The sequence below is a fragment of the Phoca vitulina genome, unplaced genomic scaffold (genome assembly GCF_004348235.1).
Source record: "Phoca vitulina isolate PV1807 unplaced genomic scaffold, GSC_HSeal_1.0 scaffold22, whole genome shotgun sequence".
Lineage (NCBI taxonomy): Eukaryota > Metazoa > Chordata > Mammalia > Carnivora > Phocidae > Phoca > Phoca vitulina.
In genome coordinates, this window is record NW_022589725.1 from 46,214,477 (window position 1) to 46,240,725 (window position 26,249).

General features: G+C 48.2%; 1 protein-coding gene and 1 pseudogene across 4 annotated transcripts in view; both read left to right on the forward strand.

Annotated features, from left to right (window-relative positions):
- SH3RF3 (SH3 domain containing ring finger 3) overlaps nt 1-26,249 on the forward strand; it is a 378,293-nt gene that overhangs the window by 147,394 nt on the left and 204,650 nt on the right. The gene's annotated exons all lie outside the window — the stretch shown is intronic.
- Nucleotides 15,171-19,174, forward strand: LOC116641525 (annotated as a pseudogene).

The following is a 26,249-nucleotide window of genomic DNA, read 5'->3' on the forward strand; positions in this document are numbered from 1 at the left end:
GATGCTAGGATGGGAATCGGGGCTCAGGCCCACGTGGCTCTTGGGCCGCATGATTCGGGGGAGTGCTTATGAGCTGCCACAAAGCCCTTTCCATCCTGGAGATGCTCTTGGAGGAGGCTGCAGACCCTGTGGTCTTCTGGGGCTAGGCAGCCCCAGCATGATGGGGAGATTTGGGGAGGCTGAATCTCTTTCCAGTGGGGCACGGGGCCCACCTGCTCCCGCTGGTTCTTCTTTGCTCCCAAGCTGCTGGGTTCATCCACAGACTTCAGAGTGGGAATCTCTACTTGGCAAAGTTACCAGTTTCAAGTGACCATTGCATCTCAGCTCTGTCGAGGAGCTGCTGAAAGCCAAGTCATATTTGATGTCTCTCCGGTCTGAAAATAGTATGCATTTGTAAATGTTTCCTTCCAACTAAAAACATTTATGCTCATGACAGGAAATGTGGGATGTATAAATGTATAAAAATCACATTTAAAGAAGGATATAGAACTTGCCCTTTCTGTAATCCAGAGAAAACCCTTGTTAATATTTTGGTGTTCTGCATATGTGTTTGTTTTCCAAACATGATTGGGATCATGTTAAACATGAAATTTTGTATCCTGGTCTTTTCACTTAGTGCTGTACTTACCTAGAATATTTTCACTTCATTAAAACGTCTTTTTAAGGGGCGCCTGGGTGGCTCAGTTGCTTAAGCGACTGCCTTCGGCTCGGGTCATGATCCTCGAGTCCCGGGATCGAGTCCCGCATCGGGCTCCCTGCTCAGCGGGGAACCTGCTTCTCCCTCTGACCCTCCCCCCTCTCGTGTTCTCTCTCTCTATCTCATTCTCTCTCTCAAATAAATAAATAAAAAAATCTTAAAAAAAAAAAAATAAAACGTCTTTTTAAGATGGGATATTTAATAGCCATGGAAATAAATCATTACAAAATTTCTCATAATTTACGTAACCATTGACCTATTAGAGCTTATTCCATTTTTTTTTTCTCTACTTGAAATAATATTATCCTTTTGTTTTAAGTAGCATTTCCTAATTTCTATTTTGGACATTTTTCTTCCGTATCATTTTTCTTCTTTTCTCTTTTGCCAATTTTCTATCCTCATACTTTGCCTGGAAAATACCTGTCTTGCTGAGATGGTGTACAGAAGGGGGTACACTGCCTGGCTTTTACTTGATGGATGTGGGGTGTTTACACAGAATGTGTCAGCCTGTAGTTACAGGCAGGAAGACTGGACTTTTGCTGAGACACGAGCAAAGAAAAATGCGTAGAAAGAACACCCACACCTTGACATGTCTGGGAGGCTCCTGTCTGTGGCCAAACTATGAGGCAGTGTCCATCAGGCCTCCGGGACAGCTGCACACCGTGAGATGCGTCTGCATTTGTTCTGCCTCAGGTTGGCACAGCAGAGGGGGGAAGGGTAAGGCAAATCCTCCTTCGAAAAATATCCAGCACTCCATGTAAGTACGCAGGTCCCCACGCCAACCGTAGTCTTCAGTCTCCTCCTTTCTGTTGGGTCTGCAGCCCAACTTGTACGACATGGCAGTATCCATTTGTGCATCGTCAGAGAGCGCCAAAATCTGGGAAAGGAGCTCTGGTCCTGGCCTGCCTTTTCTTGACTGGTCTGGGCATTCAGCTCATTGTCAGTCGCCGACAGTCCGGGCCACCAGAAAGCGGGAAGACTGGCCAGTGACAGAAGGGGGGCCACCCCCTTGCTCACCCACACAGCCACCCCCTCCCACTGCCTGGTTGGAGTCAGCTCCCCCCAGGCCAGGTGGCATCCTCGCTGAGCCCACTGACCACTAGAAGACAAAGGGCATAAAGACCATGCCAACCCAGGAGCTCCTTTCTCAAATTAAATCCAATATCCCAGACTCATGTAGTTATCCTTGGGGGCAGTGCTCTGTCAACGTGGGAGTGAGTTATGCCAAAGAATAAGTATCCTGTCCTAGCGTCTCTACTTGGCTATCAGAATTTCTTGAAATCACATGCATGGAATCAATGTGAAGAAAATACTCTCTTGCCCATGTTTAGGCAGGAAGTTTGTAGTTTATTTTCAGACCAGGAGTCAGAAGAACCAGGAGAACGGTCCACATTCACTCCCTGCCCACATTTCGTTGCCAGGTAGAGGCCAGAGCTTGAGTGGCCTTGACTCTTGGCCCATGGCCCACGTCCTCATGTGTCCTCCAGGAGCGTTCTTACACAAGGCATCCCTTCTCGACATGGTCTGTCCTCTGCCTGAAAAGTGATCCTGGAGTCTCCCTTCTGATCCATCAGCAGGGAGCTATTTGTGGGCTGTGATTCTTCCTTGGGCTCCTCTGTGAGTTAAAGTTGCTCTAGCCAGAAGTTTTTCTTCTGTTGTTTCAAAGGAGGAGTCTGCAGGTCAGATCAAGTTTCTCAGTGGGAGATTTTGCTCTATCGGAGAGCTTCTCAAAGTAGGTGTCCTGTCCTTGCCCTCCTTCACCTGACTGGTGGATGTTCGAGCATCTGCATGTGATCTGGGGACTCTGCTGGGACGAAGGCAGGAGCAGCTGCTGCAGGGGCAGGGCCACACCCATGGCCTGTGGGCCCCAGGAGGGTCTCCCATGGTGGAGGACAGGGTAGGTGGGGAATCCAGAGGTCCCTTTCCAGCAGGGCAATGAGCCCCACCTGACCCCGGTCACCACATGTACTTTGCTGGGCCCGGTGGAGGCCAAGTCCCAGGTGGTAGAGCAGGGGAGTCAGTCAGGTGCTCCTTGCAGGACCTCCATTGCAGGCTCTCTCCCATGAGGCAGGCTACTGCCCATGCCCACGGGGGCATCCTTGGCCCCACTCTGCCCCTCACCCAGCTTTGGCGTACCTGTCAGCTCTCCCCACAAAGCACCTGCTTCTCTTACCTCCTCCTGTGCAGGCCTCTGTCTCCTCTTCACTGGATGATGGGGATGTCTTCTGAGTCTCTCTTGCTCCTTCCCTTGTCCCTGCATCTTTTCCCATACAGTAGCCAGAGCAGGCCTGTTAGAACAGAAGTCAGACCATGCCAGTCCCAGACTCAGACCCCCCCACCCCGGTGCCTCCCATTGTAGTCAGGGAAAAGTCGAGAGCCTGTGATGCCCTCCAAGGGCCCGACTCCCTGTCCCTACTGCCAGTGCCTCACTGACCACTTCTCTCCCCCTGTACCTGCTGCAACCACAGAGGCTCTAGCCATTCCCATCACTCACCAGGCAGGCTCCCACCTCAGGACATTTGCATATGCTGTTGCCACCACCATGTCACCCTACTTAAATGATGACTCTACTTAAAACTTCAGCCTTGCCTTCCCCAAATCCTTCCTGTCCCTTCTCCCTTTGTTATTTTTCCCCAGAGGCCTTCTTAACATTTAGCCTTCTCTGCATTTTATTTGTACATTTTGTTATTGTCTGTCTTTTCCCACTGAAAATTGAGGTCTTGGAGAACAGGGATATTTTCCCACTTTGGTTGCTGCTGTAACCGCATATTTAGGAATGGTGTAAAGCCCTCAACACATACCTGAATGATTGACTGTAAGGCTACCTTGAAGAAAGTCGGCTGGCCTCTGGGGCTTTTTGAAATAAGGGGACATCCCTATGATTCACCCCCAGGCCTTTGACCTTTTGCCCCCAGGACAGGAAGACTGCTCCCCAGGGGAAGCTCCGAGAATCACCAGGGGGTGAAACTGCCTTTCATTTCCTAAATTTCCCTCTTGGGAGCTCACAGGAAACCTTGAATTATAAGGCCCCTCTTTTGCCCTATACTTGATGAATCTCAAAGCTGGTTCTGTCTGGAATATTCTAAATAATCAGGGGGATAAAAAAAAAGAGAGAATCCGCCAGCAAGGCTTTTCTTTGCTCACTCTCTGCTCTCTTGTCAGCACCAGATGGAGGATGTAGCCATGGTGCAGGCTAATTTATTTATTGATTAAAATGCTTACAAAACTCAGCATGTACAGCCAGGCTGAACATTCAATTAAAAAGCCTGAAATGAAAATTCAGAACTGCTGAATGACAAGTAGGATGTGCAGAGCCAACTAAGAAAGGAATAAAATGATAAAGCTTAAAGCAGGAAGGATTTGTTCTATTTATTCATTTTGTCCTTTCTTCTGTCATTTGGAAACCAGAAAGCCCTGCCGCCCATCGTGCATAGTTGGTGAGCAAATGAGTGAGTGAACGCAAGCTTGCCCCGTGTTGGCAGGACAGCTATTCCATGGGGCGAGAATGTGGGAGAGATGAAGATTTCAACAGTGGGCACAGGTGCCCATGTCCCTGCACACCAGGGATGGAGGCGAGTAGGCACCCTGAGATGTTAGCATGGGTTAGCGCCACATTGGCTCTTGAGTGAGGAAAAGACGGGAATGCAAAGCTCCAGGGATGCCGGGCATCCATCTCCATGGTGGAGGGCCACGGGTGCGATGGGTAACAGTGCAGTAGGAAGTCACGCGTCCTCTGTCCTTCTGCCTCTTCCTCCTGTGCCTTCTGTCTGAAAGCCGAGCGGACTCTGGTCTACAAGGTGAGAGCAGGCTTCCACCGCTCCTTTGTCACAGGTGAGTGTGTGGCTTACCAGCCCACAGTCCCCCTTGCCCTCTCAGGCCCCTGGTAAGTCAGAAGCACCCCACAAAGAGGCAGCGTGTCCCGGTCTCATGACCCCGGGGGCTGATGGGTGGTGGTTGATCCCCAGCATGAGACCGCGGCTGGTCCCGGGCCGCCGCTGGCTCTGCCACCTGCCCCGGTGGGACAGGAGAGAGCGCGTACTTCAGAGGTGGGAGAATTGCCTACGGTTGTCTCTGCAGTGTGCAGTAGGGGCACTTCTCAGGAAACCGTAGTTGCTGCCTCCACACTGGTGAGAGTGCCAGTTATGTATCAGCCCCTGGGTTTGACTAGACACAGGAGACAGTCAGTAGGGGAATTGTCCTGGGCCTCTGCACTTGGGGAATCATGGAGCATTCGCGTCTCTGTACATCCTTGCCTTGTGCCTGTGTGTGCGCAGTGTGTGCAGTGTGTCTCTGTGCATGTGCGGTGTCTGTGGGGGTGTGTGCTGTGGATAGTTTGTGTGTCTGCATATGTGTGTGGGGTGTGCACGTCTGTGCACCTGTGTGTGTGGTGTGTGTTCCGAGTGTGGGTGTGGTATGTGCATATTTATGTGTGCGGAGTTTGTGTGTGTGTTTGTGGTGGTGTGTGTGTGCGTGTGTGTTTGTGGCATACAGTGCATGTGAGCATGTGAGAGCGCACACACGTGGTCTCCCCCTTGTACACAGGAGCTTCTGGCTCCTTCCTCTCATCTTGGGTGTGCAGGGACGGTTCACTTGGGGAGAGGGCAGCTCTGCAGAGCAAGATTGCGAGGACACGTCCAGATGTCAGAATGCCCAGAGCAAACAGACAAGCAGCCTCCACGGTGAGCTGTCTGCACGTCCACCATCCCCAGGTGCTCCTGTGGCCCGAGCGTCCCCCGACCCAGGCCAAGCACAGGCCACACTGCTTCTCGGCCCACAAGTTCAGTCTAGTGCTTTAACCGAGCTGGATTATTTCTGAGGAGGAGAAGAGTAATTTAAGTGTATTTGTAAAGCTGTCCTTGCACATCCAGGCCCATCCTCCTGGGACAGGTGGCCCCATAAACACCATCTCCTTGTCGCCATTCTGGCCCTGTGTTGCCTCTCTAGAAAGTCTGACAAGTTTGGACCAAACAGAGAGATTTGTTCTCGGGGGCGTGCCTCCAAATAGCTGAACCTCCCGAGGCCGAGATGCATCGCTCCTTCCAGCTCTCAGCCTGTCCCTCGCTCTGTCCCTGAGTGGGTTGTCCTCAGTGCCTCCAGGTCCCGTGTGATTCAGCTCCTGTCAGGAATCCACACGGATGGCCCGTGCTGTTTTCTTCCCAGAGGCTTTTGTGTCTGAAGGTTCTGCCCACTCTTTTCTCCACTCCCCGCCTACCAAGAGCAGAGAGGCAGTAGTAAGTTTATTCGTGTTTTCTTTGCCTGCTCCCCTGAACATGGGTCCCCAAAGCTCTCCCTGGTACTCAGGAACCCGCATGGGGACATATGTAGTTTGGGGCTGTGATGCTTTAGGTCGCTATATGTGTCAGTTTAGCATATCTGGATTCTCGGGGCAGGGGGGTGAAACTTTTATGACCAGGGCAGGCATATCTGTGATGTGTGAGTCAAGGTGGGGCGGGTTGGACCACAGGTACACCACCAGAATCTCAGTGGCTTGAAGAAGCAAACCTGTGTTTCTCACTCGTGCTCCCTGTTGAGGGGTAGCTGGCGACCTTGCCGCTCAGCCATGTGGTCCTCACGGGGGTTGAGGACGGTCGCAGATGGCAACACTGGAGCCCATGTGGCGGAGAGGAGATGGGTGAACCATGAGGCTGGGAAGGACACAGTGTGCAGGCTGGGGAGTGTGCAGCCACACTGGGGGTGGCAGGGGGCTCCAAGTAGTCTCCCCGTATGGAATTTCAGGCCTCTGTTCTCACTGCATTGAAGATGCTCTGTTACCCCCTGGGGGCTGGGAGAGACCTCAGGGGGCAGCCACAGCTGGTTCCCTCCTGGTTCCCTCACAGCCCAGCCTGTAGGAAGTTGTCCCAGAGATGAGTCATCACAGGGCTCTTGAATCCCTTTTCTTCACATGCCAGACTTCACCTACCCCTCAGAGGCTGAAATTAGTTAAATGGGGGCAATGCAGAGTGGGAGGGAAAATTCTAGTTATCTCGACATCAAATTTGCTACCGAAGTATCTCATTTCCTTAAGCTTTTTTTAAAATTTCCTTAATTTTCAACTCCACTGTGGCTGAGGAGATCTGGGGAGGTTTGCCAGCTCTGACAGAACAGTTCCTGAGTCTCTGGTGAAGCACCTCCCCTGCGGGTGTGTGTCTGAGTGAATGTGTGGAGCACCATGTGGAGGAAGTGCCTGTCTCCGGCAGGATTAAGTGGAAATTCACGTTCGGTTTGATCGAGGATGAGCACTGTTCTATTTTAGGGCAAGGCTTTCCTCCTCCAGCTCAAACTACATTTTTAGTTAAGATGATCTCTGTGTAGACTCATAGACTGCTGAACACTAAAAAATGAGGAAACTTTTTTTAAGTGAGCATATTTTCAGGCTTAGGATACGACAGCCCAGTAGGCTTGGTGATCCTGAGGTGCTTTCTGTTTCGTTCTGAGCTTCAAGGAAGAGAGCCCAGCTCATGTATGCAGCATGAGGGACAGGGGACAGGTCCAACAAGCTGTCAGGGAGGCCAGCAGAGCTGAGTGGTCAGGCTCAGGAGGCCTGGCTCTGAGACCACCCATGCTGTTGGCCAGGGGCCTTCTGTCCCCTCCCCATGGTGTCCCCAGTCTCCTCTCTCCTAGCCACAGGGTGTAAGTGGCACCAGCAAAGCCTTCCGGAGACTAGTTAACTGAAGTTCTCACCCCACCCCGACTAGAACGGCCTTCTGTCTCATGAGTTCTCATTCTTTAGAGCTGCACAGCCCAACACAATTTAGGGCTATTCAGACTTGAATTTAAAGTAATTAAAATCAGGTAAGATTCAGTTGCTCAGTCATACTGTCCACTTTTCAAGTGCTTAAGAGCTGGTGACCACTGTCCTGGACAGCACAGATGTGGCATATTTCTGTCACCTTGGAAGGTCTCCGTCCCGTGCTGCTCTGGATGGTGAAAGCTCGCGTTGAATCAGGCCACGTAGGGTTGAGGGCCTGGCCAGCTGGTGCACAGACCCTCCTGGATCAGCTAGCCTCTCTGTGTGCCGTCAGCCCTGGCCGCTTGTCATCAGGACGGCCATTGGTGGGGCTGATTTTCAGAGCAGGAGGGCATGGGGGAAGCAGTGCCCTCCAGTGTGGTTAGTCCACTTGACGCAGACCTCAGATCTGCTTCATACTATGTCAGTCAGGCCTGGTAGCGGTCTGCTGCCACTGTTCTTCCCAGCACGGAAACAGGATTGTGTAAGTAGAGCAGAACAGAGCCCTTGGATCAGCCCCGTATAGGTAGGAAAACCAGAAAACTAGTATTGAACTGTATTTGTTTGAGTCCTTGGAATCAGTAAGGGCCAGGGAAAACTTGCCCTTTGTAGGAGGATTCTGTTTCCTGGGCCAGAGCCCTGAGGATACCAGGGTACCAAGCCAGCCAGTGTGAAGGGCTGAACTCTGGCCTGAATTTCCAGTTTTCTTTTGTGAGGAGCGTGGCCCCTTCTGAAGGAAGCATTTTGGCACCCCTGGTCAGCCCCACACTTGGGACAGTGGCAGGTAGACCCACCTCGGAAAGCATTGAGGAGGCCCCTGCTGCTGGCGAGAGGGCGAGTGGGCGAGGCGACGGCTGAGCTGGGAGGATGGTGGCAGGTGCAGCCCTGGAGCAAATGAGAGCAGTGGCCCTGGCACCTGCCCCCGCCCCCAAGGGCAGCTGTGAGAGGCAGACAGCATGGAAAGGGCAGCCATCCAGAGAGCAGTCTTAGGAGCCAGGCAGTGTGCAGGTCAGAGACACCTGGAGTAGACACAGAGCGAAGTTACTGAAGGGATGGGTCAGAACTCAAAGTTGCCTGGCTGGTTTCAGTCCTTCAACTTATAAAAAGGAATGTGTAATGTGTTCATTACTTAATTTGTCAACATATCTGGTTACGTGGGGCTTGCATGATCCTCCACCTGACTGTTACCTGGGTCCGTGCGGTGAAATTGTGCCTAAGACACTTTTGATTGTTTTGATAATATTGATCTCTTTGGGAGAAATCCACAACTGGGGACTTGCTGATTTTCTGGATTAGTTCCCAGAGTTGTGACATTTTAAAATATCTGTTCTTTGGCTGGTTTTAACCTGTTGACGGCTTCTTGCTCTTAGTGATTTATACTAAAGTGGAAGCCTATTTACTGAGGCTCACGGTAGAGTCTCATAAGAGGAGGTGGTGCCTTTTCTGTTTGTTGTCTGTCACAAGGGGCGCAGCCTTCCTTACGCCTGAATTTTCCTTCTGGTCTCCTCATAGGGGCAGGACAGTATTTAAACCAATAAATATTTTCATTATTTAAGAACTATAGAAATATATATTTCCTTTTGTAACCTATAAAACACAAGGTTTCCTGCCCTGAAAGCTCAAGACAAAAATTGAAACCCAGTCATCAGGGGAAAGTTACCTACAACAGGCCATACTTGGTCATGTGGTTCTGCCCAATGTAGAAGTTTACAAGAGAGTACCTGGAAGAAACACACCCATGCATATCCGGTCAACTAATATTTGACAAGGGAGCCTTGAATACTCAGTGGGGAAAAGACAGTCCTCTTATAGGTGGTGCTCAGAAAATGTTTATTCACATGTAAACAAATGAAACTAGATCCCTGCCTGACATAACTCACAAAAAATAACTCCAAATGGATTAAAGACTTAAATATAAGATCTGAACCCATAAAACTCCCAGAGGAAGATATCGGGAAAAAGCTCCCTGAAGGGGTCTTGGTAATGATTTTTTGGATATGAGACCTAAAGCACAAGCAACAAAATCAAACATAAACAAGTGGGACTATATCAAACTAAAAAGCTTCTGCACAACAATAAAAAAACCATAACAAAGTGAAAAGACAACCTGTGGAGTGGGAGAAAAATATTTGCAAATCATATATCTGATGAGTTAATATCCAAAAGATGTAGAGAACTCATATGACTCTATACCAAAAGTATAATAATCCCATTAAATGGGCAAAGGATCTAAATAGACATTTTTCCAAAGAAGACACGCAGATGGCCAACAGGTATGTGAAAAGATGCTCAACATCCCTCATCATCAGAGAAATGTAAAAACCACAATGAGATATCACCTCACACCTGTCAGAATGGCTGTTATCAATAAGATAAGAAATAAGTGTTGGTGAGGATGTGAAGAAAGGGGAACCCTTGTGCACTCTTGGTGGGAATGTAAATTGGTTCAGCCATTGTGGAAAATAGTACAGAGGTTCCTCAAAAAATTAACAATAGAATTACCAGATGATCCAGCAATTCCACTTCAGGATGTTTATTCAAAGGAAACGGGAAAAAAAAAAAAACCACCAAAGAAAATGGAAGCACTAATTCAAAAGATACATGCACCTCCATGTTCATTGCAACACTATTTACAATAGCAGATATGGAACCAACCTGTGTCCGTTGATGGATAAATGGATAAAGAAGATGTATGTGTGTGTGTATGTACATACATATGTTATATGTTATATGTGCATATGTTATATATGCATATAATGTATACACACACAATGTTATATGTTATATGTGCATATGTTATATATGCATATAATGTATACACACCCATGAAAAAGAAGGAAATCCTGCCATTTGCAATAACATGGATGGACCTTGAGAGCATTATGCTAAGTGAGATAAGTCAGGCAGAGAAAGACAAATACTGATGATCTACCAAATACCAATGAAATCTAAAAACAACAACAAACCAAACTTGTAGAAAAAGAGATCAGATTTGTGGTACCTGAGGTGGGGTAGGGGTGGTGGAGTCGGGTGAAGGTGGTCAAAAGGTAGAATCTTCCAGTTATGAGGTAAATGACTCCTGGAGATGTACGGTACGGCATGAGGACAGTGCTCACACTGCTGTGTGGTACACAGGAAAATTGTTAAGAGAAGAAATCCTGAGTTCAAGTTGTAAGGAAAAAACATTTTTTTTTTCTTTTTGTATCTCTATGAGGTGATGGATGTTAACTAAACTTATTGTGGCAATCATTTTACAGTGCGTGTGAGGTCAACCACTATACACCTTACACTTACACAGTGCTGGATGTCAGCTGTATCTCAAGAAAATTGAAAGGAAGAAAAGAAGGCCCCTGGGTGCCAGGGAGAACAGCCAGCCCCGTGGGGGGCTAGCTGGAGGGCGAGCATGGCTTCAGGGGGGCCGTGGCCCGAGAAGGCCCTTGGGAAGGCACTGAGGCCGTGTCAGCAAGGCCGTGGAGAGAGTCCCGAAGGAGAGGTGGGGTCTGGGCTGAAAGGAAGAGCCGAGGAGGCCCGAGCAGACAGAGGGTGGTCTGGACCGGGCGTGGGGGCCTTGGGGCACGAGTGGGGAAGGGGGCTCCAGGGGTCACACAGGCAGACTCCCGCTTCTCCGTGCGAGTGTTTGTGCTGAGCTTTGGTGGCAGGAGCCAAGAAAACGAGAAATGAACGGGATGTTTCTTAACTGCGTCATGCTTCGTACTGAAAAGAAGCACCCCCCACAAACAAAAACAAAACACCTTGCCTTGTTGTCACTAAAGGCAGCAAAATGAGCTGTCATCGTTAAAAGGAAAAGAACAACCTGCCTCAGAGATGGGGCTGAAACAGAGCTGTGTTTACTTAGGACCTCCTTCCCCACCCTCCACAGCGTCACTAGGTGACCACAACTCTCAGAGTGAACAGCGTTCCTGGGTCCGGGAGGCCTGGGTCGGACTGCCCGGGAACACCAGGCCCCTCCAGCCCTGCAGCTGGGCAGGGTGACCAGGGCCATGGCTTCCTTGCTGTGGCACTCCCAGACCCGCAGCCGACAGGCCATGCGGACCAGAAAGGGCCTTGCAGCTGCTTGGCACAGGAGCCCTCCCCTTTGTCCCCGGCCGCTGCCTTCGGCGGGGCAGCATGCGTCCACGTTCTCTCGCTTGCTTTGGTTTAAGGCAGGGGAGGCTGCAGGCCCTGCCCCGACGCCGGTCCTGCTGTTGTGTGTTCCCGTGACGATACCCCGGGGGCACTATGCAAGCAGATGTGCTGCATCCAACGCTGAGGCCGGACTGTTCGTGCGGGCCTGCCCACGGGCGGCTTGCTGTCTGGCGCGGAGCTGGGAGGGCAGGAAGGGAGCTGCTGCAGGGAGCCCGCGAGCACAGATGGCCAGGACGAGGCTGGCGGCCGCTCAGGTAGAATGGATGGGGATCCCTGGCAAGGTGCTCCGGGCTGTGCGGGTGGACTTTTGGTGGCACTCCTTGGCTCCACCCGCTATTTCAGCTGGTCTGGGCTGAAGGCGGACGAGAGCGGAAAGCCCTGGCAGGCCTTCCTGACATGGCCCATTTGGCCGCGGGGTTTCGTCAAGTCCACAGAGACTGTCACTCTCCATTTCTTCCTGCGCAGTGTGCAGCCACAGCTGGAAGGGGGGACATGCGCGGTCCAGGCGGTGCCCCAGAGAAGCCACTTGCTGGAAGCGGTCTCAGAGGCCGGGGTGCCCAGAGCTGTAACTGAGAACAAGTGTGAGACAGAATGGAAGGAAGCCCACATGGAGCCCCTTCTCATGCCTGGGACTTCTCTGAGTGTGGCCCCTGTGGGCTGCCTCCCCTCATTCGTGGGCAGGGTATTTATTGGGCTGTCACTGATCCAGGCATTCCAGAGTTAATTGTGACTTCAGGAGTGGCTCTGATGGGCTCATCTCAGCCTCAGTGGGACGTGTGAGGGGTATTGTCCTTCCTTGTGCGATGCCTGACTCATCTAACATCAACAGGAAGCAGGTATCACATCATCTATATATTGCTTACAAAGAAAAGCTGTGCTTGGCAGGATGCATTAAAGGAAGGCGTGGACCATCTCTCAGAAGAGATGCAGAGTCAGCAGAGTGCAGTACCTGAGCAGTGTCAGGATGGGGGCCAGGCCAAGGGACGTAGGGACGGTGTCTCTGCACACAGCCTTGCAGCCACCTTGCGGTACTGCTCGGACTCCTGTGCTGCCCAGTCCCTCACAGGACTGTCTGTCCTGCCTTGAGAAGCCTGTGCTCCCGCGGCACTTACCAGAGCCCTGTGACTCTTCCCTTGCTGGGATTTGTGGACAGGTTGCACGCACAGCGAAAGGTGTGAGGACAGAGCTGAATGAAGGTAGTTTCAGGAAAAATGTTTTTAGAGAGGCTGGCAGGAAACGGTTTTTCATGGGGTTCCCCTCCCTGTCATCAAGTGCCTTCATACTCAAGGTGGCAAGATGAAGGGACCACCTTTGCTGTCCAGACCCCGTCCGTAGCACCCTGGTGACATGATGCATCGTGAGAGATGCAGATGTTGATATGCATGGAGATACATTTCTCCAGCTAAGGTTCAGTGCCCTGTCCCCCCCCAAACTGGGTCCAGGATATTTGTAGTGGGAAGAACCCGTTGCGATGATGCACTGTGGTTTTGGGGGCCATTAGATGCCTCTGTCTCCCATGGCCTGTGGAGGGAGGAGGGCAAGTCCCCTCTGTCTGTGCATGTTTGACCTGCCCTGTACACATGTTCTCTAAACACCTGGTACGGTAGCTGGTGGCGTTCTCCAAGCTGGAGGAAGCTACATGCATTGATGGTGGCCCACTGTAACTTCAGTACTCAGAATGACTTCAGTTACCAGTCAGGGGATTCCAAGCACACTCAGTGACCTAGGACATAATTTAAGACAAATCCAAGGTGACTTGGCAGGACCACATTTCTTTCTTTTTTAAAAAATTTTATTTTATGTTATGTTAGTCACCATACATTACATCATTAGTTTTTGATGTAGTGTTCCATGATTCATTGTTTGCTTATAACACCCAGTGCTCCATGCAGTACGTGCCCTCCTTAATACCCATCACCAGGCTAACCCATCCCCCCACCCCCCTCCCCTCTAAAACCCTCAGTTTGTTTCTCAGAGTCCATAGTCTCTCATGGTTCATCTCCCCCTCCAATTTCACCCCCTTCATTTTTGCCTTCCTGCTATCTTCTTTTTTTTTTTTTTTTTTAACATATATTGTATTATTTGTTTCAGAGGTACAGGTCTGTGATTCAACAGTCTTACATAATTCACAGCACTCACCATAGCACATACCCTCCCCAATGTCCATCACCCAGCCACCCCATCCCTCCCACCCCCCACCACTCCAGCAACCCTCAGTTTGTTTCCTGAGATTAAGAGTCTCTTATGATTTGTCTCCGTCTCTGGTTTCATCTTGTTTCATTTTTTCCTCCCTTCCCCTATGATCCTCTCTCTTGTTTCTCAAATTCCTCATATCAGTGAGATCATATGATACTTGTCTTTCTCTGATTGTATTTCTCTTAGCATACTACCCTCCAGTTCCATCCACATCGTTGCAAATGGCAAGATTTTGTTTTTTTCTGATGGCTGCATAATATTCCATTGTGTGTGTGTGTATATATATATATATATATATATATATATATATATGTGTGTGTGTGTGTGTATATATATATATATATATATACCACCACACCTTCTGTATCTATTCATCTGTTGATGGACATCTTGGCTCTTTCCATAGTTTGGCTGTTGTGGACATTGCTGCTATAAACATCAGGGTGCACATACCCCTTCGGATCCCTACATTTGTATCTTTGGGGTAAATACCCAGTATTGCAATTGCTGGATCGTATGGTAGCTCTATTTTCAACTTTCTGAGGAACCTCCATACTGTTTTCCAGAGTGGCTGCACCAGCTTGCATTCCCACCAACAGTGTAGGAGAGTTCCCCTTTCTCCGCATCTTCACCAACATCTGTCTTTTCCTGACTTGTTAATTTTAGCCATTCTGACTGGTGTGAGGTGGTGTCTCATCGAGGTTTTGATTTGGATTTCCCTGATGCTGAGTGATGTTGAGCACTTTTTCATGTGTCTGTTGGCCATTTGGATGTCTTCTTTGCAGAAATGTCTGTTCATGTCTTCTGCCCATTTCTTGATTGGATCATTTGTTCTTTGGGTGTTGAGTTTGATAAGTTCTTTATAGATTTTGGATACTAGCCCTTTATCTGATATGTCATTTGCAAATATCTTCTCCCATTCTGTAGATTGTCTTTTGGTTTTGTTGACTGTTTCCTTTGCTTTGCAAAAGCTTTTTATCTTGATGAAGTCCCAATAGTTCATTTTTGCCCTTGTTTCCCTTGCCTTTGACAATGTGTCTAGGAAGAAGTTGCTGTGGCTGAGGTCAAAGAGGTTGCTGCCTGTGTTCTGCTCTAGGATTTTGGTGAATTCCTGTCTCACATTTAGGTCTTTCATCCATTTTGGGTCTGTTTTTGTGAGGACCACATTTCTTGTTGTTTGGGGACTCCTTTAGGGGATGGTTCAGGAAGGAACTTAGAAACCACAGGGCTGGGGTGCCTGGGTGGCTCAGTTGGTTGGGTGGCCGGGTCTTGATTTCGGCTCAGGTCATGATCTCAGGGTTGTGAGATGGAGCCCCGCATCAAGCTCTGTGCTCAGTGCAGAGTCTGCTTGAGATCCTCCCTCTCCCTCTCCTTCTGCCCTCCCCCCTGCTCATGCATATACACACACACTCTCTCTCTCTCTCAAATAAATAAATAAATCTTAAAAGAAAAACAAAACAGGGCTGTTTGATAGATTGGTTGATAGTATATTCACCTGGATGCCACAGTTGGTGTGTATTTTGAATAGATAGCAAGAGCACTGAAGCGTAGTTCATGTGTGTGTGTGTGTGTGTGTGTGTGCATGGCATGTGCACCACACCCCCAGATGGCTTTGTGATTTGGTCAGAGAGCAATTCTTTGCTCAGTTGTTTGCTTCTCGGTATGTATGTAACACCCATAGTTATTGCAATACAGTTTTAGTTTATAAACGGGGGACTTTTAATGTGCATTTCTCAATTCTCTGTGTAATCAGGAGTTCTGTATTTCTGTCTTATAGTGGCTGGAAATAGAAAAATATTTGTGCCTGTCATTCCATTCATCAATGGATCATATGGCACAATCAATGAACTTTTTGAAAAGAGTGGCTTGTGCCATTCTTTATTTTTTTTAAATAAAATGTTCACATTTGGTTTCCATTGCTGGGAGATGCATATTTAGAAATTGAATATACATAAGTACCTTTTCACAAATTGAACTTTTATGTAGCCGAATTGATTTAATTCTTAAATCCATGTTGTAATGTATGGCATTGGAGACATTCTGTTAAGATCATTTGGGGAGCGGCGCGTTCCCGGCCGGCAAGGGTGGCGGTGCGCCTGCGCCTGGGCAGGAGCGGGGACGCTGTAGCGACCCGGCCTTTCCTTTAGTTTTTCCCTTTCTCGCCCCCAGGGAGGTTTCCAGAAGGTGCTTGCGCGGGGGACTCCACGCTGAAGTGGCCGAGCTGTCGGGAGGGGCCTGAGTGGGCGCTTCGAGGACCCAAGGTCAAGGGCCTCCCCCACCCCCCAAACCTTGAATAAGAAACTGAAGCTCCCCCGAGAGGGCAGGGCCCGGTCTCGGGCGCCGTGGCCCAGACCTGGGGAGGTGCGCGTGCCCCCAGCCCGGCCCTGCCAAGCCCTTTCCGCAGGGAGGTGAATCCTGCAGAATTGTCTAAAGCCACAGGGAAAATGGTGGAAAATTCAACGTCGCCATTGCCAGAAAGAGCGATTTATGGCTTTGTTCTTTTCGTAAGCTCCCAATTTGGCTTCATCCTGTATCTTGTGTGGGCATTTATTCCTGAATCTTGGCTAAATTTAGGATTAACCTATTGGCCTCAAAAATACTAGGCAGTTGCATTGCCCGTCTACTTCCTCGTTACTATAGTAATTGGTTATGCACTCTTATTTGGAATAAACATGATGAGTACCTCTCCACTCAACTCCATTCATACAATCACAGATAACTATGCTAAAAATCAACAGCAGAAGAAATACCAAGAAGAGGCCATCCCAGCATTAAGAGATATTCCTATTAGTGAAGTAAAACAAATATTCTTCCTGGCAACTAAATAACTTTATGCCAAAAACTAAATTGTATGTAGACTAACACCAAGCATTTACTATAATTTTTTATGTAATAATTTTGACCATAATTATTTTGACTCTTTCTCGTACCCAATATTGAAATGTAAACAAAGTAAGTTTATTCTTTTAGATTAAGTTCTATTAATATTATAAAAGTTCTTGAGTATTAGTTATTAATGAACAGAATAAATAAAATACTGCAAAAAAAAAAAAGATCATTTGGGGAGCATTCTGCCTGGCGAAGTTAGGAAAGGTATTATTTTGAGGGTCAGCAGGATGCTGCTTCTCTGCTCAGTTCTCTTCTGTGTTCCGTGCTATCACTTGGAACAGATACATTTTTATCCTAAATGCAGTGGATGGGTGAAGGATGATTTAGTACTTGATTAGGGATCAAGTCTATGGAAATACTCTTCAGATTGATGTACCCTGGTGGTGGTTGTTTTTCTTTGTTTGGCTCCACTTTGAAAACAGCACTAATTTCAAGTGATGAAGGAGTCACATCGAGGCTAATCATATGGCACAATCAATGAACTTTATGAAAAGAGTGGCTTGTGCCATTCTTTATTATTATTTTTTTAAAATACAGCTTTGGAGTTTTCTCATTCTTCCCTACCCACAATGACATGGTCTTCTAGTGGATGGGACACAGTCACATAGACTTTAGAGCTGATATTTTCTGTAAGTCACAGTTTTATCCAAATCCCCACCTTACAATGGTGAATCCAGGCCAGAAGAGTCCAGCACTGTTAGTGCTATTTGTTGAGCTGACCTGGGCATCACGGTGGCCGTCCAGCAGGGATACATCAACCAGGAGAACACTGGGGTGGGCGTTTCTTGATTTCTTTTAGCATTTTTGGCTTGCAAATATGTCAGCTATCCAGAACTGGCAGTTTGCTTAGTTCAATATCAAAACCTTACAAAGAAACACAGTGTTGAATGAATGAAACATGAAAGGCCTAAGGGACAAAAATCCATCCCAGCTCAGGTTCTAAATCTTGTGGACCTTTTCTTGTGGACCAGGTGCTCATTCAAAGTCAGCTTGTTCCTCTCTATAGTAATTCTAACAAGTTTAGATCTTGGATTTTTATTATTTTTTTATTGTGGTAAAACACACATAATATGAAATTCACCAGTTTCCCCATTTTAAGGCCTATAATTCAGTGGCATTTAGCACATCTGCAATACTGTGCACACATCACTCCTCTCTGGTTTCAGAACCTCTCATCAGCCAAAGGGAACTCTGTGCCCATTATGCTGTTCCTCCCAGTCGGCCCTCCCTCTGGCCTCTGGCAGCCTCTCTCCTGCTTTCTGTCTCTATGAATTCCACTACCCTGGGTACCTCAAATAAGTAGAGTCATATAGTATTTGCCCTTTAGTGTCTGGCTTCTTTCACTTTGCATATTATCTTCGAGGTTCATCCATGTTACAGCACATGTTAGAATTTTGGGCTGATATTCCATTGTGCATAACACGTTTTGTGTGTCCATTCATCCCCCGGTAGGCATTCAGGCTGCTCCCACCTTTTGGCCATTCTGAATACAGCTGCACTGAACATTCGTGTATGAGTATTGGCTTGAATACCTGTTTTGAATTCTTTGAGGTAAATACCAAGGAATAGAATCACCGGGTCATATGGTAATTCTGTCTTCTGGAGGAACTGCCACACTTCCACAACAGCGCTTGGATTTTGTTTTTATTGGTAGTAGAGTGGACGGAGAAGAGGGACCAGGTGTTCCAGGTGGGCACGTTTATAGCGTTGAGAAGAGGCAGAAGGCACGAGCCCAACTCAAGCCCATACCTCAGTCAGGGAGATGTGCGTCCTGCGTTCCTTTGCCTCCTCTGTGTGCATGGACTGGGCTCTGAGGAATCAAGAGGGGCCTGGAAATGGGCTAGGGAACTTGTTTGTGCCAACGTCCTCAATGCTGGTATGGTTTCAGGATCCACCTTCCTCTTGACGATGCCCGGGCCCTATCCCTAATTAAGTGAGTGCACATCTGGAGGGCAGGGCCTGGCATCTGCTTCCTGCCGCATTTCTTGTTAATACAGTTGACCGTGGTACACAGCCAGGGATGAGAGCCACGGCTGTAGTGTCAGGTTTTAATGTGTCCACAAGAGACACCGAACAAGACAAAGTCAAACAAAGGCTCACAACTGAGTGCTTGCCGTGTGCCACCCCGATGATGAGTGGTGTATCGGGTGGTCCTCACAGTGGCCTGAGCTGAGTGTCACTATTATCACCCTTTTGCCGAAGAGAAAGCAGAAGCCCAGAGAGGCTATGTACTTAGCCGTGAGTTGAAGACCGGGGTCCAGCTGGTGCTAGGGCTCACCGCAGCTAGCCCCTGCTGTCTCTCAAGCGTACCAGCCACAGGAGAGGTGGGACGGAAATATTCTGGAGTTTAGTGGACAGAGATTGATTGTCCTGGCTCGAAGAAGGGACACCTTTCTCCAGGTGGTGGGGTTTGCCTTAAGGCCTGAAAGCTGCTTGGAGTTTATTTGTAGAGATGGAGAGTCTGCCACTCCACACCGAGGTGGCAGGTGAGCTTGGCATCCTGGGTGCATTTGGGGAAGAGCAAGTGATGTGGGTTTAACTAGAGCAAAGGGGGTCTGAAGAGTGGGGGGGGGGAGAAGATACTGAAAAAGGTGTGCTAGGGCCTCATGTTGGAACATCATTTTATAGGGCATGAGAGAGACCGTGGAGGTTTTGGAGCAGGGGAGAAGGTGATTAGGAAGAGTTCCAGGACCGCCGGGCCCTGGGACAGCAGGGGAAGGAAGAGGCTGTGGGAAGCAGAGGGCTCCTGAGCACCTGGGCCAGTGTGACTTTGGGGGCACCACAGTGGCAGAAGGGCTTGAGCAGTTACCAAATGTGGGCTCTGAGGCAGAGGTGACATTGGGCTGTGTGGCAGGGGGCCAGGGCCAGGGGCACAGAAATGACACTGGGTCATATATGTGTAAGGCAGCCTACTTAAGGAAGCAGGGCTTGGAATACAGTTTGGAAGACTTTATTTTTCCTGAACTGGTTAAACTGATGAATCCTCAATTATCCTGGAGGTTCAGGATTCCAAAGAATGGATCTTTTGGAGAAGCAAATGCCATGATCTTACAGAAATGATAATAATAATGCTTTGGTGTAGCCAGGCAAGCAGTGAAGAAAGATGGGGGACAGGATCCCACTGGGAAAGCGGGTCAGCCCTAAATGGCCTGACCTCTGTGTTTACCTCCCTGCAGGGAGGAATTTCTCCACCACCATATGAATAAAATTATTGGCTTATTCATCTTTATTATTCTTGCCACCTCATGAATAATGTCTCCACCTTCATTTTCATGTGTCTATCACTGTGCTTGGTCTTTAAAGGTTGTGTATAAATTTGTAAATTCGTCCTTCTTTACATGCATAAGGCAAATGCTCCTTAATGAATCATTTGATGAATTTTTAAAACAGTGAATAATCTTCTTCACCAGCCAAATTCTTACTCCATAAATTCTTTCGGCAGTTTGGTTTTATTTAATGTGAGGTTTAGCTGTACTGGCATCAAATTTCTGCCCATGAATAGGAAAATCAGACTACCAGTATATTAGGCAAGCCCACCATAGACCTGTCTGTGTTGGTAGGAAGTGGAGCATAGCTAAAACATCACTGGTGACCACGGGCAAGTCACAGCGCCATTCTGTGTGACTGTTATTTTCAGTTAAGTCCCAAGTTTTAGAACTGCCAGCATCCATTCCAGAGCTGTGCTGTCCAGTTAGGTCGCCACTAAGCACATTTGGCGATGGCTGCCATATTGGACAGCGCAAACACAGAGGGTATCTGCTGATGCAGAAAGGTCCATTGAAGTGACACCGCTCCAGATTAATAAAGAAAAATGCCATAGGTTTTACTGGACTGAGTGTTGTTGGCAAAATGTTTTGTTTTATGATTCATTCTTTGGGGTCCCTGTTCTCATATGTGAACCCACAGTGTGTCAGAGGGCTGTCACTGTCTCCATAATAAGGCAGAGTTGTCCAATGGGAAAAGCCCAGTAATTTAAAAGGCCCCTGGGTCCAGCCCCAACTTTGGGATGTTAACTGAGTAATATGAAGCAAGGTCAATTCTTTGACCTTTGAGTCTTACAATTCTCTTAGTGATTAAAAGCAAAGCAAAATAAACCCCTATCTCAGTAGGATAGTTGGAGGAAGTCGATAGCTTATATCTGTAGAATACCCCTACTTATGCTAAGAGGCAGCAAGAAAGTATCTGGCATGAAAATATAAATTTGCCAAACAACGGTCAGGTTTTGCTGTGAGCAGAGAGGACAGGGAGTGTGTATCTTACAGACATCAGAAACTGTAAAACAGGAGGACATGCTTGCCAGGTCATGGTCTGCATGGGCCTCCTGTCTTAGTTGACACTGTCCCTTCCAGAGCCCATCTGTGTGCTCTTGTCTGACCCTTGTGACCTTTGACAGGGTGGGAGAGCTAAGAGCTGTTGACTGCATTAGCACCGATGAGCCTCTGTTGGTGCGGACAACCAAGTGCAGCACACCCATCCTGGAAGGCCGTTCACTTACTGTTTCATGTCAGGACTTGATCTAAGTACCAAGCCACCAGCACATCACCCATTAACCAGAGCGGGGAGGTCTCTGCTCCCATGTCACACTAGCGAAGGGGAAACCTTATGCGGTGTGCTTGAAGGTTTTTTGGTCTAATGCGATTTCATGCAAGTATGTCTATTTTTTTGCCTACAGTGCAAGGATTTTTATTTTTTAAAAATTTTTATTTATTTTTATTTTTAAAAGATTTTACTTATTTATTTGTCAGAGAGAGAGTGCACAAACAGGGGAAGTGGCAGGCAGAGGGAGAGGCAGTCTCCCCGCTGAGGGGGGGGCCCAATGCGGGGCTCAATCCCAGGACCCTGAGATCATGACTTGAGCCGAAGGCATACATTTAACCACTGAGTCACCCAGGTGTCCCTGCAAGGATTTTTAATACTTAGAGATTTGATGTGGTTAAAAAATATTTTTCCAGCATGCAGTTCTAAAGCAGGAAAAAAAAATGAAGTCTTCAAAGGAGAGAGAGGGCAAAATGGAGCTTTAGGAGGTATCCAGAGCTGGTTTTGTTGAACTCGAGGGCTTGGAGGAGGGTCCACTGACATCCTGGTTCTTGGTCTTCATCCCTTGCAGCAAATGTGCACAGCTCCAAGTTGGTGGTTGGGGTGCGTGGGTGCAAGAAGGATGGGGATGGGAGGGGTGAAGCTCACACTTTTCTTTCTGGATTCAGAACTGAGCCTGGCACTGTCTCATGAGAAATGTGATGATCGCTGGCTCTGTGCCTCCAGCACAGAGGTGGAGAGGGCTCAGTACACTTGGTGTTTCTCCTTCAGATGCTGGCCTCCTGTCTGTCACAGGTGAGCAACCAACAGGTGTTGATGTCACTGATCATTGCTACACAGGTGGTCTTTAGCAACACAGCCCTTGGCATGAAGAGAACTTGTCTCTTATCTTAGAGATTCCCTCTGCTTTTTTTAAAAATCAACTTTATTGTTTTAAAATCAACTTTATTTTATAGAGCAGTTTTAGGTTCACAGCAAAATTGAAAGGAAGGTATAGAGCTTTCCTGTATAACTCCTGCCCCACTACACGCACAGCCTCCCTGACTTTCGGCATCTCCCACCAGAAAGGTACACTTCTTACAATTGCATTGACACATCACTATCACCCAGAGTCCGTGGTTTACATCAGGGTTCACTCTTGGCGTTGTATATCCTATGGGTTTGGACAAATGTATAATGGCATGTCCCATCATTGTAATATCATATAAAATAATTTCACTGCTCTAAAAATCCTCATGTGATTCTCCCCCCACCCCACAACTCCTGGAAACCACTGATTTTTTCCTGTCTCCGTATTTTCCCTCTTCCAGAATGTCCCATAGTTAGACTCGTATTGTATGTAGCCTTTTCAGATTGGCTTCCTTCACTTAGCAATATGCATTTATGGTTCCTTCCTCATATTTTTGTGGCTCTGTAGCTCACTTCTTTTTAGCACTGGATAATGTTCTGTTGTCTGGATGTTTATTTATCTGTTCACCTACCGAAGGTGCTTCCAAATGTTGGCAGTTATGAATAAAGCTGCTGTAAATATTGGTGCGCAAGTTTTGGGTGGCTGTAAGTGTTTATCCTTTGTTTTTATGGTGGGGGGTTCCTGTGACCACAGGGGCACCTCCCATTTAGGTGTGCTTTCTGACGAGGTGAGCTCCTGGCATAGCATTTCTTGTCCACTAGCGGATGGTGGTCCTGTGTCAGGTTGTGTCCATGGTCAGCACCATTGATCCTGACCCTGCTCCCAGCCCCGGGGGAGTTAATTCCAGGGAAGAAGGGGCAGAGGGAGGAGAGTCCTCCTCTCTCTCTCTCTTCACCTGTTGGACCTCCGTGAGGAAGCTGACTGATTTAGTCCTAGGGAGGGCACCCCAACCCCACTCCCCCCTGACTTCCCCAGCTAACGGGGTCAGGACGTGGCATGGCGTGGTTTGGCAAGTGGCTAGCCCAGGTCACAGTAAGGATTCAGTTTGGGTCCAGTTTCTGCCAGGATTTGTCCCTCTGTTCTGATACTTTTCCTAAGGTACAAGACGGTTAGGAAGTCCTCATTGGTTTCCGTTAGTTCTTGTCCCTGGGAAAAGAGAACTGACCCATGTTTAAATGACTTCGGTTGCATAGTATTAGTTACCTTTATTTTTATACCATGGTATTAAAATAAGAAGGATGGGCTGCCTTTTGAGAAGAAACCTTTTAGCAGCATGCACTCTGCTTATGCCTGCCTGCATGGTGTCCTGGTGCTAACTGGGCCGTTCGTGCTGGGACTTAAGGATCTCATCTATCTGGGGTTTAGATTTCTCAGGGAGGCAAATAACTGGAGTTTGAGTCAAGAGGAAAGAGCAGGGTGGCCAGCAATGTCTCAGTCAGCTTGAGAACTGGGCAGCTTTGCTCCTTTACTGACCAAAGGCACAATGTGGGCAAGGGGCAGACTTGCATTTGATAGGAAGGCAGATATTGCAAAGTGGAGGGGACCGAGGCTGCTGGCAACCCTTACTGTCCCTCTGTATCACTAAACCATGAGCAGGCTGAATTTTGGTATGCAAAAAAGCTCCCTTTACACGGAAAAACCATTCTAGTGATACCGAGAGTGAGAGCTGAAATCCTTGCCTAATTTCAGATTAAGCAAAACATAAGCATTTGGCAAATGCCAAGATTGTAAAGTTGTGCAAGCAGAAGAATCACTTTGAAATTCGAAGTGCAGCCCCAGATGTTTGGGAGTATTTCCATTCGGCTGTTCCTCCTAGCGTGACTGGCTGCATACCTCCCAGACACTGAAACCCCATTCCCGAATGTTCACTCTTCACGTTTACTGCACATGCCGTCCATGAAGAAGGAATACCACTGAGTGCCAATTGATTAAGAGAGAATTGTGTAAGGGGGGGGGGGGCAAGGCAGGATTGCTCTCAAAATACTCATTTATCAGTGATTGAATCACAGTACTTTTGAACCTCTCTATTTTGGAATTGGTGGGATAAAAGATGTCAGACCATTGGAGCTTGCTCTGGTGGGGTGTATTGGTTCAAAGTCAGGGTGCCTATGTCCAGATTCAGATGGGAGTTATATTCGTGGCAGCGTTCGGGGGCAGCATGAAGCGAGAACGGTCCACTGAAACTGTTCTGGTCAGGAGCCGGTGCTGCCTGGACAGCTGCCAGGGGAGCCCAGAGGGCGGCCCTTCTGCGCACCACCATCTGATCTCAAGACAGAGTAGAAGAGGTAAGCCCCCACTAGCCTGGCCTGAGGCCACCCCTCTCTCCAAGGCAGAGAGTTGCCTTAGAAGAAAAAGGGAGGATTCTGGAATCAAACTCAACTGGAATCACTTGCCTCCTGACAGTAGAGCCAAGTGGATTAAATATGCAATGAAATTTTATTTCAGAACTTCTCTGAGAACATCCTTATTTAAAGTCTCTGTTCCAGAACAGATCAAAAGCACTCATCTGGCTGGGATAAAAGCCGGGAGAGTGAGCTGTGTGTCTGTCCACCCTGCCCAGTACAGCAGCTGCGGGCACAGTGAACACCCGCTGCTGTCTGCGGGTCAGGAGCTCCCCCCACCCTGCCTGAGGCTGCCTCTTGCTTTCTTCTCCCATACCTTCCTCTTGGTTGTCACTCTACAGATGTTAGATAGTGACAGCAGTACGGTTTTGCAAGGTCCAAGGGTTAGGCGTGTTGCATTATTTGGAATTGAGAAAGAATTGGTCCCCATGGCATCCTGATATAACCTCTACATTTATTTCCCCTTCTCCTGAGCTGGGGAAGGCAGTGGCTGGAAAGAGACAAATGGTCCTCACTGTGTCTGCCTGCAGGCCCAGCAGAGACCCATAGAACATGAAGTGCTTTCCTTTAAATATCCTGGGCCTACTGCTTGCATTTACAAGGACTTTGCTTTTGCTCTCTTGCAGCTTATTTGTCAGAAAAATGCAAGTTAGTACGGATACCCATTTCCCCTGCCCAAATAGAAGGGGTCCACATGGCAAAAAGCAACCCCATGGGACTTGTTCCAGAGCAGAAAGTCTCCCCCACCCCCATCTTTTTTTATTGTCCCTGGTGTTTTTAAGCATTAGCTTTATCCTTCTCCCCTCCTTTCAAAATGTGCTGACTGGGGGAAGCCTGGCCAGAGCCAAACAAGTGTGGCTAGTTTGCTTCTGGGACTGGCCTGCTCCCCTGTCCCAGACTTTATGGCCATATCCTTCCTCCCCTGGTCCACCTTGGAGGCATTTCTGTCCCCTTGGAAGAGAGAGGGCTAGTCATCATCTTGGTCCATTTTCCCTGCATTTAGGATTTAAAAATCTCCCCTGTTGGTATATGAAGGGTTAGAGAGGGCAATGGCAGGTCCCAACTTGAGCGGCTTCCATTTTATTTTATTTTGTCTTATTTTATTTTATTTTATTAAGTTCAGTTAGCCACTGTATAGTACATCATTAGTTTTTGATGTAGTGTTCAGTGATTCATTAGTTGCGTATAACACCCAGTGCTCGTCACAACACAGGCCCTCCTTAATACCCATCACCTGGTTACCCCCTCCCCCCACCCCTTCCCCTCTGAAACCCTCAGTTTGTTTCTCGGAGTCCATAGTCTCTCATGGTTCGTCTCCCTCTGTGATTTCTCCCCATTCAGTTTTCCCTCCCTTCCCCTGTGGTCTTCCGTGCTATTGCTTATATCCCACATATGAGTGAAACCATATAATTGTCCTTCTCAGCTTGACGTATTTCACTTAGCATAATCCCCTCCAGTTCCATCCATGTCAATGCAAATGGTGGGTATTCATCCTTTCTGATGGCTGAGTAATATTCCATTGTCTATGGGAACCACATCTTCTTTATCCATTTGTCTGTTGAGAGAGGCTTCCATTTTAAATCTTCAGTGGGCCTCTGCTTTGAGCCTGCCTGAAACCAAGCCCCTGGGATGGGGAAAGGATTTTTGTGCTACCTGGGATTTCAAGGGCCCAGCACCCCCCGCCCCCGGCGAGCTGGAATGAGGGGAAAAGCAAGCGCTCTGGCTGCAGCTTCGAGTTCATAGGTGCTCCGGTCACTAAACGCAGCCTTTCCACCCCACACAGTGAAATAAAATAGCCTTGGATGG